Below are 19,653 nucleotides of genomic sequence, written 5' to 3' on the forward strand. Positions count from 1 at the left end.
TTTCCAAACAACAGAGGCATCTCTGATAGCTCATACTGGCTTTTTAATGACATAAGGAATCCATTTCCAAATATAACCCTCTCCTTTATATATAGTTCCATTTTGGCAAGAACAAAGGCCTTGGGTACTTTTCCTAATCTAACAACCCTGTCTTGGTCAATCAGTTCTCTTCCCTGGGTAATTATTTTCAATGATCTTCGGGATGCAGGGGGGAGGAGCTTTCTAAGTCTCACAATGCAGGTCCTCAGCTGTGACTCAGATCCCCTCAGCCCTCACAGAACCCCCCCCCCCATCTAGGCTCCCTGCCAGGTCTGGCCTCACTGGTCCCAGCCCAGAAGCAAGCAGTAAGGGATAGGTATGTCAGAGGTCGCTCTGAAGTACCCAGGGAGGCTGAAGAGAGGTGTCCAGAGAAAGGCGATGAAGATGCCCACAGGAGAAAAGGAGGGAGAATATTGTTAGATGCTGGCCCCTTCCTTCTGCTCTTCCCTTCACAAAGTCTCACAGCCTAGTGATCACTCAGTCTTTGTGGGTGACTCGGTCCCCCTCAGCTATCCCTAGTAAAGAAGTCTTTGCTCAGACGGCACATGAGGCATTGAGGGATCCCCAGTGTGTGCTGCAGGAAGGTAAGAAAGAATGAGGTGCAAGAACGGACATCCACTCGTTTGTCAGGCACTGGCCCAATAGCGCTGAACAAAGCATGTCTGACCTCTAACACCGCAGAACGCAGGTCCTAGGGAAACTTGGACTTTAATTGCTTTATGGATTTATTTATTAAATTAACTTACTTGAAACATACAAAACAATATAAAACAGGCAACTGAGAAATGCTGTAAGGCCAAAAGGGCATGGTAGCGGGACCCAAGTTAAGTAAAGATGCCAAACTGGGGAGTTTTCCAGGCAGAAGTACGGGTAGAAGGAACAGTATGTGCAAGGGCCCTGTGCTGAGAAAGGCCTGGCTGTCTAGGACCTGACACTTGGGCATGGCGACGCGTGTTGGGTAAAGGTCTATGTACTGTCTGGTGAGCTTGGGCTCCGGGGTACCTAAGACAGTGATTTCAGTTTTACCTTTGTCCACAACATAAGCCCCCTCCTTGAGCCCTACACACAGCGTCTCATACATAATGCTGTCTTTTATAGATAGTTCCGTATTGGAAAGGACAAAGGACCAAAGGCTCTTTTCCCAATCTAACAACCCTCTCTTGCTAAGTCAGTTCTCTTCCCTGGGGAATTAATTTCAAGAATCTCCAGGATGCAGGGGGAGCTGAGGTTTTGGTCTTCCCGCCTCTCCGCGTGTTTCACCCACATCTTCCCCATCTCCGCCAATGGCAGCTCCCTCCTTCCAGTCCCAGCCTGGAAGCCTTGCTATGTTCTCTGACTCGTTCTCACACCAATGCATCAGCAAATCCTGTCCGTTCTACTGCCAGCCAGAATCCAACTCCTACTACCGTCCCTACAAATCCCCAGTCCATGCTGCCACCCTTGTTCCTATGTAGTCTGCTCTTCAGTCCCATGAGAGAGGTCTTTGAAAGAAATAGGTATGGCCAGGAGACAACCCAACTCACTGCATCATTTGAAAGTGGATATCGGCTCCGCTGCAGAAGTTCTTCAGTTTCTAGGGAAACTGGACTTAATGATTCTCTACATGCAGCTGTGTAAGGTTTCCCAGACTGCTGAGATGAATGTCCAATGCCTGTAGCATGGGGTAGATGTGGCACTTTTTCTCACAGTCTCAACACACCTTCCTTGCAGTTCCTCAGAGAAAATACACAGGGGCCTTTGTGACTGTAGCCTAGAACACTCCACAGTCCCTGCCCCTCAGGAATCGTGACTCAGGTCAGTAGTTCTCTATGTCCTGGACTACCCCAGAAGAGCGGCCACGGAGTCCACATTGTCCTCGTGCCCAGCTTTGTCTTTGTTTTCAATCCTTACACGCTGGGTGACATGATCCACTTAGAAATACTTGTTCAAAGATGTTGAGGGTTTGGTTGACTGCTACATGCTTAGAACCTGGAGGAGTTCCAGGGGAAGAAAGAAAAGAGTTATCTTTAATACTGGGCTTTGTTGGACCCATATGTAGTCATCTCCAGAAGTCTTCTTAAAAAAGTATAATCCTTCTGTGACAGTCCCACACCCTACACACACACACACACACACACACACACACACACACACACACACACACACAGACAAACACACACACAGACATTGAGCACTGGGTATTTTACTAAGCTTCATCAACACTCTGAAGAGACACGAGCTAGAGTCCCAACTGAGAGAAAGGGGACTCAGGGGAAGAAAGAAGGCTTTGCAGCAGGCAGACCTATTCCTGGGAGAGGCCTGTCACTCTGGGGGAACAGAATGTGCCAAGAGGAACGGACAAAGACAGAAGGGATAGGAGATGTAGAGGGGTGCCCAGTACACACTTGGTCACTGCGTGACCAACATTGTCTAAGCTCAATTCTAAAAGAAGTTTGCTTGTTTGTTCGACCAGCTTAAGAGAAAGAGACGGAAATTTTCAGAGCATACATCTCCCAAAAGACTGACCCTGTATTTTTTTAAAGACTTGTTAAAAAAAGTCCACAACCAACTTGACAGTAAGTAGGGGATGGTTAAGAAATTATGGTAAGGTGACTCCCTGGGATAGTGTGCTAATCACAGTTTTCCAAACAGTGTAACAACATGGAAAATGTCTGCGGTATATTTTTAAGTGAAGAAAGCAGCATTTTAAATGTCTCCGTATTGTGATTAAAACTGTTCAAATACTGGGTTCTGTTCTGGGTAAGGCATGCAAGACATGTGAGACAGGAAGACCTATGTTTCCAGAGGGTGGTGAGAGTTGATGTGATCAACATTGCACACCTACTTTAGATCTCTGACCCCCTCATCTGTCTGTCCACCTCCCCTGCTCTTGTTGCTCTGTTGGGGTTAGAATCTGGGGCCTTGTACATGCTAAGCAAAACTGTGCCACCGAGTTGCATCTCTAGTTCAATGTCTTTTTAAGCATAGAGGAAGGAGCCTTAGTCAACAGAACTAAAGAGTCTCCTAGGCCTGTTGGTGGAAGGAAATTCAGGACAATAATATATAAGTGTCTGTTTAATCAACTCACTCAACATGAATGAAATACCTACTTCATGTTCTGGGTAACCATTCCCTGCACGCAGAAACTTGTGAGAAAACCTAATCTGAGAGATTCAGCTCTCATCCATATTAAACTCAAAATCTAAGGGAAGGAATATACTGCAAATACAAAAATAAGTCTAATAAAATACACATTTCTTGGCTCATAGGTGTATAGGTAGTATACACCTATAGTCCCAGACCTTGAGGAGTTGAAGCAGAAGGATCACAATGCCCGTCTAGTGAGCTCAGGGACAGCCTGGACTATGTGAAATCCTGTGTCTATAAACAAACAAACAAGCAGAAGAGAACAGTAAGGAACTAAGTAAGCAGTGTGTGCTGGAGGGTCCTGAAGGAGGGTACCGGATGTTAAGGAAAGAGGTTAGTTTGAATAGAGCAAGTGTTGTCCAACAGAAAGCACAGCTTATTATGAGCCTGACTTGAATCTGGGAAGGAGCTACAGGGATGAAGCTAGGCTGGCCTAGGGTCCTTAAAACCGGATGTGGTTTTGATCAGAGATTTGAGATGCACTGAGCCCTTCAGTGGGGAGATTCACCAGGTAACCAGACTGGACAAAGGATATTCTCAGGGACACAACTGGCTCCAGACCCCAACTTGTCCATTTGCTGGTTTAGTTATGTAGTGTGAGCTCCCTGACTGATGAGTCTCACTTTCTTCATCTGTGCAATGGGTCATTCTGTCTCTTTGGTAGCTTTGTTGTGAAGGTTGACATAGTAGAAAGAAAGTTTATTCAAGAAAGACTTGATAAATAATCCCATTCCCCTTAATTCTTAGTGTGTAAGAGCAGTTGGTGTGTGTGCGTGTGTGTGTGTGTGTGTGTGTGTGTGAGAGAGAGAGAGAGAGAGAGACAGAGAGAGAGAGAGAGAGAGAGAGAGAGAGAGAATAGAAGGACAAAGAACATTGAGAGTGAAGTCTAGAAAACTTGATGTCTGCCAGGGACAGGGGCAATATCACTGATTGAAAAGAAACTGGAGATGCAGAGGACAGTAGCAGCCATCGCTGAAATGCATGTGGCAGGGAGTGATCTGAAAACCTTTATCCGTTCCTCATCTTGATATAGTCTTGTCAAAATATAAGAAGTGCTAACGCCAAAATACCTTATTTAGGGTACAGTCTAACTGAATTTAGCATCCAGGACCTTCCTCCATGATGTGTTGCTATTCTTTAACAAGTTTATTGAGATACCACTCATAAATCATGAAATTCATTGATTTAAAGTACATACTCCAGTAACCTTAAAGTTCACAAATGTGTGCAACCATCACAATTCCCCCAGAGCACTTTCATCAACCCCTAAAGAATAAAGAAACCATGTCCCCCTTATCTGTCACCTACAATCTCCCAACCCCACTGCAGCCTTAGGTACCCAGTTACCTACTTCCTATAACCACAGAATGCCCACTTGGGGCATTTCACCATCTTATATTTTTATTTCTAGGGATCAAACTCAGGGCGTCAAATACATGAGGCAAGTACTCTACCAATGGAACACAGACCCAACTCTAGAAATGTCTTCATTGCTATTTAACTTTTGCCATGATATAATTTCAAAATTTCAAAATCTGATCTTCTTCCTACTATGAAAAATAGAGGCACTACCTGCCTGCTGCAAATTGTCCATCGACAGCCAGAAAATCTGAATTTTTTCTTCTCCTCCTGAGACATCTTTGGCCAGTCCGGTATATATGTGTGTATTTATGAAGACTGGCAGATTTTGCCCTTGTCAGTAACTGTTAGCATAGGAAAGCAATAGCTGCTAAGCTTGCCAGAGTGACGAACTAGCATAGTCTTCACCCGGTGGAAGCTTGGTGCTGCCTTTCCACAAATCCTGGAGACAAACTCACGGACAACATAAAGACAGCAACAAGTTCCACACGCTTTGTCCTTCACGAGAAGGACGTGGACTCCGATCCTTTGACAACTTGTTCTGAGATTTTTCTGGGAGACAACAGAAACTTATTTTTAGCACATGCAAACTCCCAGTGTCTCTTGCATGGATTCAGGCTCTTCTGCGGGCACACCTGCTGTGATTTCAAGTGGAGCACACAGGCAAAGAGGAAGGATACAGAGAGGAGAAAGACCAGGTGGACAGGGAGGGATTACGGTAATGTGTATGTGTGTTGCTTAGGACGCCACGTACCTCTTAAGCACTGTGTATTTTGGCTTCTTTACCCATGGGCTGGGAAGGGAAATATCACTCTGCAGGTTCCACCATGCAGCAGTATGCCACCCTAATAAGATATTTTGCATGAAATTTTTTTAAAAGTCCTAAAATTGGGGGACTTTACTGGCTCAGCCAGTAAAAGATGTTGCCAAGCCGGAATGACGTAAGTTAGATTCCCTGGGACCCATGGGATAGAAGGAGAAAACCAGCTCCTGCAAAATGTCTTCTGACTCCCACTCTTCTCCTGCGACATGTGTTACTACACATGCACAAATGCACACACACACACACACACACACACAAATTAGTAAATAAATAAAGCAATTTCCAAAGTCGTCTTAGTAGCTGCCTGGGCATAGGTTCTTGGGTAAACAGACAGTTGATCTCACAAAGAAGCACTTAGCTGCTGATAGTTCTAAGTACTGGTAAACAGTCATTCTTGACTATACATGCTAGCATATGCTCATTGACTCACTATGCCTTTAACTTAACAGCCATCTCTTGATATACATAGGAGACTCTATGGTATCAAGACTCCCTGCAAACACCCAAATCTTCAGATGCTCGTGTCCTGTATATAGAATGGCACAGTCTGTGCATGCAGTCTGTGGTCCTCATATTCTTTATTCTGCCTCTAGACTACACATAATGTTGTGTTGTGTTTGCTTAACACAAAGCAAACGCTGTGGAAGCCATTGTTATACTCGCACGTTCCTCACTTTTTTGTGCCTATGACAAAAGACCCAAAGCAAACATCTTCAAATGAGAAAGGTGGTTTCTCTCCTAGCTCCAGAGACTTCAGTCCTAGATCAGCTGGTTCCAGCGCTTTGGGGCCCGAGGTGGGACAGTGCATCAGCCATGTCTGAAGTATGCGGCAGAGCAAAGCTGTTTATGTCATGGTTCTCTTAGTGATCCAACTTCCTTCCACTAGACCCCACCTCTTAATATGTCCATTGCCCCCCCCCAGTACAATCACAGGCTATGACCATGCTTTTAATCCATGGCCTTTGGGCGACACTCAAGATCCAAATCATAGCAACTGTATTTTTTTTAAGGATTAAAGGCAAGGAAAAAATATTCACATGTTTGGTACTGATGCACATTTTTTCAAATATGTCTGGTCCTCTCGGGGTCAAATCAATGTAAAGATAAAGAACCCACCATAGATGTAATATATTTACAAATATACTTGGTTGGGCCTCGTGAAGCTGCTCATATTTGATCACAGCAATTTCAGACAGACGCATCCCTGTGACTGGAGTGTTAGGAAGATGCTAATGTGTCACTGAGCCCAGAGGTTTCCATTTTAGAGCCTATGGCTTCTGGATCCACAAGGTTCCTTCTGAACAGATGCCAGTGAGCCATGTTTCTGAAGCTGGCTGTGAGCTCTGGCTGAGTGTTTAAAGGTCAGCAATGATCAACTTCCCTCCTGCCGTCCCCCCGTCTTCTGAGGCCGGGAAACGGTCCTCGCTATGCTCACGGTATCCCACACCAGCCTGTGACCTCTCTTTTCCCTGGCAAACGGCTCCAGTTTCCTGGCCCATTCCCCACAGGCTCAGCTTTCAGAACTTTCAATTTCCACATGGTCCTTAGAGAATTTTCTCACAGGCCAGTGTCCCTGTGAGGAGTGAGGTTCTGGTCCCTTCCATAGCCCACAAAAGCACCACATCTGACTTTCCTCATTGATCCTTATTCTAAGAAAAGTAATCAAGTAACCCAAACAAAAGTGACCAAGTAAGGCGAAAGGTCATTTTCCAAATCGAATGACTGAGCTCTCAATACACAGGGCATACCCTGATCCAAGTCAGACTCCAGAAAGCAGGCATCTGACACTGTGTCCAAGTCTTGACTGCTGAGATTTCCTACATTTCCAAATTGCATCACAAGCATATGCACACACATGCATCACACGCATATGCACACAGATGCGCACACACACATGCACACTCTCCAATGTCACCTCTCTGCATTAGTCTAAAATGACAAAAACCCTCTTTAGATGGTTTTTTTTTTTTACCTTGCTGTTGAAACACCAAAGCACTCTTACAGACTTCCTTTTAAAGATACATGAGTTTTTGTGCTTTCTGAAAGGTGTTTCTTTCTTGGAAAGAATAAAAACGAAACCAGTATTTAAGGGTTAAGTTGTCTGCCTTAAAAGAGTTCCTTCCAGAGGGCATGTTGAGTTACGTTTTGGTGTTTTTTTTCCTCCTGGTTTTTGAAAGTGCTTCTAAAATACATGAAAAACAAACAACAACAACCAAAAAAAAGGAATACTTATCTCTCAGCACTGTTTCCTCCCAAGCAGCAGACACGGCTATTTGGGTTTTTTAATGTTTTGAATGGCTTGGGGATTAGCATGGGTATTTAGCGAAAAGTACAACTTCAAATTATACGCTGCTTCATGGTGCCAAAATTCCGTACACCATCAACCCTATGACGTCCATGGAGCCCAGCACTAAGAATGGTGGTTGTTAGTCATTGGCTTTTGCAAATGAGAAGATGAAATTGTAAACATTGTGTGCTTAGGCAGGCTGCCTTTAAGAAGGAGGATGTTTTCAATACGAACTTAATTCTCTTAGTGTAGCAATGCCTTTTAGTCAACAGTATGTACCTAAACCCACGTTACAAACAGACGAGCCCTAAAAAGTGGGGCAATTTATTCATGGGCATCCTAGCAAAAGATGATGAGGCCTGGCATGACAGTGTAGGCTTGCAGTCCCAGTATCTGGGGAGAGGGGGATGTTGAAACAGGGGAAGCCAAGTTCAAAGGAGTTTTAAGGCCAGTCTGGGCTATGCAGTGAGACCCTGTCCCAGATAAACAAAACAGGAACAGATGATGAGTGTATTCACAAGCAAGCATGTTCCCTAGGAACATGTTAGTCCTCAGTACCTAAGGATTTTATTCTTATATAGTTTTTATATAAACGTAAATACATACACAAATGGAGGGGGGAGATATCAAAGTTGCTTTACTTTAACTTTTAACATAATGCTTAGCAGAAGATACAGGATAACGCTCCCTGGCATCGATCACAAAACCCAGTGTTAAGCACAATGTATGCCTCATCCGTTGATGATACAGACACACAACATCTGCCACGGCCACACCCTACCTCCTGCCATTATTAAGAGGAAACAAAACCCAGATCTCAAAAGCAGGTAGCTCCAGACTGAGTGTGAAGATGGCACATGGACAGGGCGAGAGCTAAAGTGTTTTGTCAAGCATCGTTAGGGAACCGGACCAAGTCTATCTTACTCAATGAATAAATAGCTAGAGCCCTTTACCTTCCCTCTCCCCGGAACAGATGAGCAACTTGCATCGTCAACCTCAATGTCTGGCCACATCTACACTTCTGTCAGTCACAAAGTAGCCGAAAAGAAAGTTTGCCCTAGAAACTAACCAAAACAGGTTTGCCACAAGTGCCTCATTGCAATGTTTAGAATAGATTCTGTGCCAGGAAGTTAGTATACATTTATGTGTTTGTTAATCAATCCAGGTACATGTAGCCCGAAGCTAGGGAACTTACAATCACAGAAACTATTAAAGTGCAAAAAAAAAAAAAAAGGTGTGGGGATACATCACAGTGTTAAGACAGAGACATGAACAACGGCAATGGCCCAAAACAAATGGCAGATCTACACTTACAGACCATGCCGAGTAAGGCTTATATTTAAGTGACATGGCACTATGGCACTCACAAATCTAAGGTCATTTCTTGTCCTGTTCACCCATTTAAACAATGAGCAAAAAAGGGCTCACCTTGTCAATTCCTCAGTTTCTCCATCAACAAAATGGGTTTGAAACTATGTGTTCATAATTCGAGACTGAATTCTTCTAAATGGCTTCAAGATATGTTTTAAAAATAAGTGATCCAATAGACATGAATTTTGATATAGATAGCCCTGCAGGAGGTAAGGAGAGGGGTCCAGGTGAAGTGACCCGGGAAGTTGGAAAGGCAGAGGTTCTCATCAGTATCAAGTCACAAGGGATGGACAATGAGGTCTTTTCTCCTTCCCACAGGCAATGCTGCTTGTGGACTCCACAAGACAGGCATGGGAAGAGCTTGGGAATCCTTATGTTTATCCTTTGCATCCTGTAGTGGATACATGTACTGAAATCATATGAAGCCCCACAGGTATGAAAACACACACAGGTATATATTAGCAGACGTTCGAGTGTTGGTTGAGAAATACTGGGTCTTAAAATGTTTTTAAGGGTGACAGATAGGATGACTGCCTTCAGCTCAGGGCTTGACAACTGATGTCTTGCCCTAAGTGACTCTGGCCTAGGCAGTGACACAAAGCCTGTTAAACATTTGAAGAGAAGAAACTCTAAGGGATCCAGATGTCTCCAGTGAAGTAAGATTTTCCCTCCCCAAATAGTTACAGGCAAGTAGTACCAGGGGCAGGAAAGTAAGCTGGCAAAATAAGCAAACTGTGGGGTTCTTGACCTTTTCCCAAATGGAGACTTTCTGAGAGCAGCATGTAAACACATCTTAAAGCTAAGGCATCGGGAAGCACGTTTTTCTAGACAGCCATGTTCAGGGCTTATATATAACAGAGCTCACGTCTGTCCCTTAGAATCATCGCTGAATAAGTCACTCTGTGAAGTTTTATTTTCATTCACCGTGCTTCCAATTTAATTTTTTTACATTTATTTGTTCATGTATTTTTGTTGTATTTATAGCTGTGCACACGCTATAGCATGCATGTGGGGGGTTCAGCCTGCAAAATCGGTTCTTCTCTTCTGTCACACACACCCTGGGGACCAGAATTAGGTGGTCAGGACTGGTGGCAAGCACCTTGACTGATCAAGGCATCTCTCAACATCCCCTAATTATGTTTTCCTAAACGGGTTTTGTAAAGGACAGCATTACCGTACCCACTGCCTGCTGCACCCAGACTCTGAATGACGACTTCCTTGCAATCCCTTCCCTTAAGGAAAATCACGGAATTGTAGAGAAAATGCTTTAAAGATCAGCTAGAACTCAGGCTCTCTAGGTTTGTTGCTCATTGAGGGTCTTTCTAAGCACACAGGGCCCCAGCCCCACCCGACGTGCATCAAGTAGGAATAGTCTAAGGGAAGCCTGTGGACTGCTTTTTGTAAGTGTCAAAGGTAAGGTTTCCCTTGGGCTGCCATGATTAAGAGCCATGTGCAGACTTGCATTGTCTGGCATGGTAGTCGCTGGCCACACATGGCTATTGAGCACACGTGGCTATCCAAAATTGGTATAGTAAAATACATCCCAGAATTCAAGGATCTCATTACAAAAAAAGCAAAAGAATGTAAACTATCGTATTGATGTTTTTGGTTATATGTTGAAATTTGTAATGATAATATTTGGAATATACTGGGCCAAACAGTTATTAAAATGAACTTCTGTTTCTTTTTGGTGTGGCTCCTGTATACGACAAGTGACATCAGTTGCTTCTTCTATTGCAATGCCCTCTTTTAGCATAAATGAGGAAATCGGCCAGATTAGGTAGCCCAAGCCTGAATCTCAGAATGTGGGAAACTGAGGTATGAGGGTCTGGAGTTGGAGGTCACCCTGAACTTCACAAGGAGCCCCTGTTTCAAAACAGAAGAAATAGAGACAGCACAATCCAACAAGATGGGTAAAACCTGGGGGTCTTTCTAGCCTTGCTTTGCCTGTTGCTGTAGAAAGCACTTCACTGTGGAGCCAGAAACGGTGGAGAGAACCAGAGATTGTCGATAGGTTTTCTCTATCTTGTTTCCCTAATTGTTTCTTCAAAGGTCAGATATGAAAGCTGAGTTATCTATGGGGAAAGAGCCCTGTCTCTGGCATGCATGCATTTGAGATGCAGCCTTGTAGGACTATGCCTGAGTGCAAAGTAGTCGGAAAGGCTAAATATGAAAGAGAAATCTAGCAAAACATTAACACGAAGTCAGTGCAAAGAATGGAGGGAGAGAGCTTTTTCCACGTTTCTGCAGAGAAATGACCCCGATCCTGGGGATATAACTCGGGTAGTAAAAGGTGCGTGCTTACCATTCATGGGGCCCTGGAAGAAAGAAAAACCAGACTAGACCAGACCAGACCAGACAGACCAGACCTACTGACACTGGAGGTTGCCAGCATCCTGAAAGCGCTACTGACTCAGAACTACAACACTGCTCCTTTCCACTGTGAGGAGTCACAGGGCTGTCCTTGCAGCGAGGCAAACCGGGTTCTTCCCAACTTCACCATGTCACACCTCAGGGTTCTGCTAGAAATGAACTTTGTCCCCGGTGCCTTCTACTCTCTAGGTTGCAAAAGTTGAAACCCAAGCTTTAGAAGCCAGGCTTACCCAAAGACAAAAATCTAGTTTTAATAAAGTGATGTGGTCCTACCAAACTGACTGAATGGAAATGAGACGTCTGTCTTCTAATAGTCAGCTGATTTAAAGAAAAACAAAGGTTTTTGTTACCATTATTGTTGCCTGTTTTCCCCCTTGGGAAGCTGGGAAGGGGGGACATAAAATTAGCCAAAATGTGTTACATTTGAGAAATCACGCCGGCAACATAGGGGCTCCTTGCTGTAATAAAAGAATGAAAGAGGGCTGGATTCTGATGTAGAATGCAAAGGGCTGGAAAGGAAAGCTGTGGGTCAAGCCAACAGGCACACACAGTGCAAGCATTCAAGGTTTCTGTTTAGATACTCTTGTTCTACAATCCAGGGCGGGCAAAGCCTAAATCAGAAAGAAAATGCCCAGGGCTCTGGAGCCCCCTGTGTTGCTCAATTATTCCTGTTAGTTATAAGTTGTCAAGTTTTGCCAATGAAACCCAAAGAGCACGCTTCCAGACAACTCATTTTGCACAGGATAGCATTTACCTCCAAACCCACTCCTACGCTGACTTGGAAAACATAATATATTGCAGATGGGTGCCTGCAAAACTGAATGGCCAGAGTGAGCTGGACACTTGATCTCTTCAAGAGAATGGTAATTAATATAAATTTTAAGCCTTTTCTCGGTCCCTGTCCTTAAAGGTGATGAAGACGATTAAAGCAAGTCATTGCTTCACTCTGAGACGGCCTTTTCAACCATTTCTGTTCTACCCAGTTTGTGTTCTCAAATGAAGTCTCAATAGTATAGTTTTGTAAGGCTTAATATCATCATGAAGAAGATTTTTAAGGCAAAAACATAAACAATTTAAAAATGTCAGTATTAGGAAATTGAGCATTTCATATATATGCACACGCAAATATAGACCAGAAACTATAGTTCGGTCAAGGCACACAAATCAGTTTTAAAAACTTATCTTTGAAAGGCTGTTGGTGAAAAGACTTGAAAAGAGGGAGGTTTCCAAAGCCTTGGCTTTTGCTGTATGTGTCCCTGACAGGGGCATTTAGGTAGCCTGCCTGGCAGCAACAGAATTCCGAGCTGAAGGCAGGGGCCAGGCATTCAGATCTGGTCCCCACCCTCTGGCATGGACCTTGGATAAGCTAACAACTATAACCAGGCTTCAGGGTCTCTTCTGCTCACTGGAGAAGTTGACCAGGAGGCTCTTTCCTGGCTCTAGCATCCACATTCAGCTGTGGGTTTCTACCCACCATCAAAGTCTCTAGGCTGAGTAAAAAGAACCTTTGACTCCCTCCAGGATTGGGTCAAGTCAAATACCAATGTGGTAGTTTCCATACTTGTTAATTTGGGGGACAGAGACGAGAAATGTGAACCTTGAGAAAATACAAGAAATCAATTTAAATATTCAATTTCCAATCAGGGCATTTATTCCTGAATAATTTTCAGATTAAAAGGGGGAGGAGACCCTAGATTGAACCTGTGAGAAAGTAAACTGGCACTTCGTGTCCCATCACAGGTGCTTGGCAATTTTCCCTGAACTCTGAGAATTCTTTGAAAGTCCCAGAAACTTTTCTCAGAAATTTTCCTGGTGTTTTTGGAAGAGTGCTATCACCACCTGGGAAACCCTAAGAAGCCTTCCATCTTTCTGAAATTTCACTTATGTTGAATTCCTCATTTGTGATTCCGAACTAGTGAATTAGTGGGTATTTAAAAAACATACTGATTGTTAAATTTTCCTTATTACTCAATCTAATAATTCTGCAGTAAAAACATCACGTGTTGTCATCTTTAAAGTACCAGGCTTCCTGCGCAAAGCACTGTGACTAAACCGTTCATTCAGTTCACACACGGCAGCAGGAAGAGGTCCTTTGTGAGGTTTTATCTCCCAGACTCCAATATTCAAAGCGACTGAGCTCTGTTCATCTCCTTATCTCAATGGTATCATTTTCCTTAAACAGAATTTGAAGATAGTCCTCAATTTAAAGGTTCAAGCACTAATTTATAAAACCCTTAGTTGATTCCCATAACATAGCGGCAGTCAAACTGGACACGATAATAAATTGACTGAGATCATTGTCCGGCTTCATCCAAGAAAGCGGCCTCTAAAAAAAAAAAGGATCTTAAATTGCCTTAGAAATCCAATTTGCAGGCAGCAAAAGCAGCATATAGATGGGAAACACCAGCCTTGATCACATTAATTTTGTGACTAACAGCATTGCTTTGAAAGGGAAAAGAAAAAAAGACTAAAATACCAAGACAACTCAAATCCTAAGTTCAGTCTAACAGTGCAACCAAGAGAAAGCGAACCGCACGGATGAAGCTCACATCTGGAGGGTGCGGGGACCGTCAGACTCCAACAAAATCATGTTTAACTGAAGGAAAACACTCCAGGGATTTATCCTTTGTAAAAAGTAAATCACCGCAGGAAGTGGGGATGCTGGGGCTGTGACATCAGTTCAGATCTCAGTGCAAAACCTCTGAAGCGTTCGGGGCATGCAGGTGTGAGAAGCAGGCAAAGAGTTACAATTAAAATATTCTACAACTGAAAAGCTGTACAGGAGACACCTCTAACAGCCTACCATTTACTTCACTGCCTATTCCAGAGCTGAAACATCAAAGCAAGATAGAAATAAAAGCGTAGATTCCGTCCCCCCCCCCAGGATCAATCTAATAAGCTGACTGATCAGTATAAAAAGGCAGTAAGTTCACAAATGACTTCTGACTGACAGGTAATTCAGCTATTTCCATTTTTTTTTTTAAAAAGTCTGACTTGGAGAGATTATCAGTTGAATAAATGTATTTACTAAGCCAAGTTGGCAATAAAAGCTGATACAAACATAAGGAATTACTGATATAAAAATGATGTTAGCACCCAAAAATGAGAAAGTGTGTGAGAAGGCAGCAGTTATCCTAGAGCTATAAAACTAAAGTAGAACTAATATTTAATGAACAGCACCCTTCTGTGGGGAAGCCTGTATCTAAGTTTGAATGTGGAAGCAAATGTTTTGCTTTGTCTTTAATCTTTAGGTTTCTTTAAAAAGAATGCTGCTGTCTTGCTGAAACTCAGGCACTTATTAAAGTGACCAATGAAAGCTTCCTGGAGAGGATTTTTTTTTACCTGACACCTTGCTTGTCGCTCTTCATAGCTACCCGACAGCAGTTCACAGGCTCATGAACATATTTTATTCCAGAAATAAAGGTAACACACACACACACACACACACACACACAGAGAGAGAGAGAGAGAGAGAGAGAGAGAGAGAGAGAGAGAGAAAACTATACAAAATCCTACCAATCCCAGCAAACTAACAAAAAAACACATACAAATGCAAAATAAAAATCTACTACCAACTCCTATCTGGGAAAATATAAGGCTGATCTCGACTGATGGGAAATGCTTTCTCTGCTCTGCAAACATGAGCGTGCTCTTACCATGGCTGGTAGAGTAAAACTGCGACGTGTTGCCTTCTGCAGTCGCCAGATCAAAAATTTTCCCTTCTTTCTTGAACCTTCTTTTAGCCAGCAAGACCAGAAAGGAAACACATCTTTGAGTGCTGGCCTCAGTACTTCAGACAGAAGACTGCGGGCTAGCTCTCCGCTTAAAAGAGAGCAGACCTGATACTCCAATCGCTCGGCAGTTCAGAGGCCGCTCACGCACGCTGGTGCCTTCTTTCCTCCTCCTCCTTTACATGTCTTTTAGTAATGAGACTAATTTTTCCAGGAGCCTTCAACTCCCCAGATTTAACTGACATGGAAAATGTGACTGGGTGAACTTGTAGCCCTGTCTAGCCTCCAATCCTACACAGAGTGAACTTGGTTGTGTTGAAGAACACCTCACAAGCAGCTACACGCTCAGTTTCTTACTCCCTGTGCTCTGCAGCACAGAACACCAAATAGCAGTGCGCCATCTAGTTAGCAAAGTGCAATCTCCATCCATAAAGGGGGGACACCTTCCAACCCTGGGAGCCAAGCTTGTCAGGGTTCAGCAGCTCTAAAGGTCCAATTGTTTATTTAAATAAAAAAAAATATCGCTACTGGGATAATCACATCTAGTGGATATGGGAAAATTTAGGTTATAATGGCACTACAAACTTTTACATCTAACTTTGATTTACAAGATAAAAGCAAGTTTTAAATTAAAGGGGCTTTCTGTTAAGAGAGCTTATTATTCTGAAGACGGGAATGATTTTCTTCGAAAGTTGTCCCTGGGTGCACGCCTATTATCTTTGCTTTTCCCCTTCCACTAATGAGCATTTATCTAAAGAGCCTGTTAATCCTCTGATGTGTGCTTCTGGTCAGAGGTAACAGTTTGAATAAAACCACTAATCACCGATCACTAAATCACTGATCATTAATCACACTCTCCAGGGCCCATGACCCGGCCATTTTCCCCTTAGGTCTCTGCATCACAAACAAGAAGTTTAACATTTTCAATGCCCCTGCATTGCATAGGGAGTTATACTATTTCATCTCTAGACGTGAACAAATAATAAATACTACCACGAACTTGAGGAAGGGGGTGTCAATCAGCCTCCAGTCAGGAGTTCACAAAGCCTGCTCTACAGCTAGAGCGCGCTGGAGAAAGTAGATCTAATTATAACAAAACACGTGTTCTTCAAGTAATACCACCTATTCAGAATATAAAATTTCCTTTATTGCGTTTCTTCCATCTCCAAAGCAAAGAGTATTCAAGTCCCCTGTCCCCTTCCAGCCAAAAGCTTGTGCCCAAGTTTGCTTATACTTGATTTCCCGCTATACTTCTTCACTCACCCCAAAAGTTTTCACTCTGTCCCCTGAACAAGTCGCACACAGTGGTGTTGTCGCAGTCGGTGTAGATTCAAAGGGCAAGTGGGGAAGAGTCTAACCCAGTTCAGTAAATTGGGCCTTTAACTTCCTCTGTAAACATAGAAACTCAAGGCTGAGAACAAGAAAGTACCACTTGCAGCAATGTCTTGTATGGTACCTTCAGCTCCCAGACACATCTCCGCACTTTGGAAATTAAACGTCTAATCTAGATCCTTTCCCCTAAATCTCATTTCATCAGCTCCTTCATCTTTTCCCTAGGGCTGTGCGGTTCACCGGACTCTGGGCTCTTAGCTGTGGGCGTGTTGCTTTCCTAAGTCACCATGGGGACACAGTATTAGCATATAAGCAGCTAAACCTTTCCACCGGTTTTTCTGTATAGGCTGAGCATTATCGTTAAGAAAAGGGTCCTGGCTAGTGCCTTTCTTAAATAATAAATAGAAAAGGGCAGATTGAGCGCTCATCAGGTACTCCGTTCAGACACCAGAAGCTCTTCAGCTCACTCCGGGGACAGCATTCCCCTTGAGGGAAACTGTAAAAGGCGGGGGTAGGCCTAGTGATAACGAGGTGGGCGGGGGAGAGATGAAAAAGGAGGGGTCGGGGAAGAGCAGGCAATAACGGTGTTCAGGGAACCCTCAGTTGCTCGGGGCTGGGGGTGGGGGACGAAATCAGAGTTGCTTTGTCAGCATTCTGAGCCCCTGGACCCTTGAATATCTTGAAGCCCTTAATCAAACACTTACTGGCCAGTAGAATGACGTAATGGACCTGTAGCTAGCCTTTATTCTTTGACACATGTCAGGGAGAGGGAAAAATAAAAAACCAAACAAGCTTTGCAGTCTCTGACAAGGAAATGTACAAGCAGCTCACTTCAGTTCCCGGCCTTGAACCAGCATCAAGTGGGGGCGGCACTCATTCAGGGAAAGTTGGAGCTTTTCTACTAGACACCTCCTGAAAATAAATCTATGGCCCCCTCCCCACAAAAGCGGAATATAGGGGATATAGTAAACCCTTCCCCAAGTGGCGGAGTGGGAGGGAAGGGACTCTCTTGGCTCTTTCTTGTCTCGACCCTCTAAGAACTTTTTGAAAAGTTTAAGCGGTTCGGTGGAGAATTTGGCTCAAAGGCAGGCTCCATCGCAGGGTGCTGAGAACCGCCTGCGCGTAGCGCGGCTCGGGCCCCAGCTGTCATTTGGGGTGGCAGCCCGGAAGAGGTAACAGTGCCAGCTCGAAGGGGACGGAGGCGGGAGGCGGCTGCAGGCGTTAAGGCAAGGGGCCTGGAGCACTCTCGAGCTGGAGCGCCTGGAGCGAAAGTCAAGTGCCCTTCAAGGGCAACCGCCCCTCCCCGGGCGCGCGCCCACCAGCTGCAGCCGGCAGTTGGTCTTCAGAGGTGGCAGCGGCCGCTAGGCACCCCGGGGAGAGCGAGTCCCCTGCGCACTCGCCTGGTCGCCCCTAGGTGACCCGGCGTCTTTGCCGCACCGGTTGGAAGTTGGCAAACTTTCTCCGGGGTTCCGCTGCATCACTGAGAAATTGGGGACGCTGGGGAAGCTCCTGGTTCGTAGTCTCTGTTGCTGCTGCTGCCGCTGCCGCCGCCGCCGCCGCCGCCGCCGCTTGACCACACTTCTGGAGGATTCCGCACCTTGCCAGGGCTCTGGAGGCAAACATACACCCCCGATTCATAACTGTTCCCCGTGTCAGGGAAACTCACGCGCGCTCCCATACACGCACGCACACGGGGTCGGACACGGCGCTGGCTCCACTCAGCATCCCTCCAGTCGCACGGCGCAGCAACCACCGAGACGCGCTCCGGGACAGACACGGCGTGGGGTTTCTAGGTGGCTACAGGACACAGCACAACTCCACAGTCCACCAGCAATTGGGGCCGGACTTCCCTCTGATCCGCCAAAGTGTTTACAAACACAAATCAAGGGGGGGAAATGCATTGCATCCTCCCTACTCCTTGCCCTGTGACCTGCCCATTGGACCAAGTAACCTCGCGGCTGCAGTGGAGAACCAACCCCTGCAAACAAGGACGCTCCCAAGTCGGCTCGCGCGGCAAGTGCAGCAAAAGTGGCTAAATGCAAAAGCCCCAGAAGTGGCCGCGCCGTATTTTTAGGAACTTACCAAACAAGTGTGGAGAAGGCAAGAGCCGAGCCCGGGTGAAGGGACCACGTTGGACTGAGCAAAGATTACAATACATTCTATTTAGAGTGCATTACATCACCCCCCCGGTGACGTCACGTGGGATTCCTGAACTTCTAAATCATTGCGGTCCGCTGGGGAAGGAGGGAAAGATGGGCGGGGCCCTACGCCGAGGGGGCGGCCCCGCCCCGCCCAAACCCCGCCCCTCGAGCGGACCTCGGTGCACGCGGCGGCGGCGCCCGCGACCGCGCAAGCAACAGCTTGCACAGCCCAGCGCCGAGTAACACGGCTCCCCGACATTAGTGGTGTGAGTCAGCTTGGAAACAATCCTGATGGTTTCAGACAGGACCACGCTGGAGACCCGGACAAGAGCTCTCCAACAAGGAGTGCCTGCACAGTCGGAAAGAGTAAGGTTTGGGGTGTGAGCAAGAGAGGTGACAGTCGGATGCTAAAGGAGGTGGAGGAAAGACTTTCGCACTTATAAATGCAAGACTCTCCGCCCCCAGAAGATACCCAGCTCCTTTGCCTGCGACAGCTGTGACCTCATTGCAGCGTTCTCGGCATGCTGGCTGCTCAGCATTATAGCTACACTTCGCCTCCCCTCTCCACATCACTCTCAAGGGCATAACTTCTTTCTTGGACTAGAGCTACACACAGCCCCCAGTCTTCCCTAGTCCCTCATGGTGCGAGCAAGTAGCTGTGAGAGAGTCGCTACTGAAGGCGAAAGGTGAATCTCAGCCAAGAGCCAAGTGATGAGCCGGATTTAGACTCCGCGTCAGCGCCGGAAGGGCCCTGGCCATTACTTCCAAAGCCTCTGTTACTGGCCCAAGATCACCCGCTGGGAAGCAGCCGAGTCAGGGCTAGAATACAGAATCTAGGGCCAGGTCTGCAGCAGGGAAGGAAGACTGCCATTTTCAGCGTGGGCCTCTTGCCACCACTACCACCTTCCTCATCCCCGCCAAAGACTAGTTTTCCTTTTGGAAGCTCTCCCTTCGGGAGCGTCGAAAGCCTGTTCCTTATGACCACTGTCATCCTGCAACAGCTCACACTTTGCTAAGCACTTAAAGCCACGCCGTGGTCATGTCCTTCTTCCTCGTCAGACCTTGGCACAA

General features: G+C 45.4%; 1 protein-coding gene across 1 annotated transcript in view; it reads right to left on the reverse strand.

The window, feature by feature from the left end:
- Positions 1 to 18,620, reverse strand: part of Creb5 (cAMP responsive element binding protein 5) — a 398,296-nt gene extending 379,676 nt beyond the window's left edge. Inside the window, exon 1 of the mRNA XM_085691054.2 lies at positions 18,524 to 18,620. The gene's annotated coding sequence lies outside the window, so the exon portion shown is untranslated. The remainder of the gene's footprint in view (positions 1 to 18,523) is intronic.
- Positions 18,621 to 19,653: the final 1,033 nt, after the last annotated feature.

This window comes from Myodes glareolus, chromosome 6, assembly GCF_982192425.1.
Source record: "Myodes glareolus chromosome 6, mMyoGla1.1, whole genome shotgun sequence".
Taxonomy (NCBI): Eukaryota; Metazoa; Chordata; class Mammalia; order Rodentia; family Cricetidae; genus Myodes; species Myodes glareolus.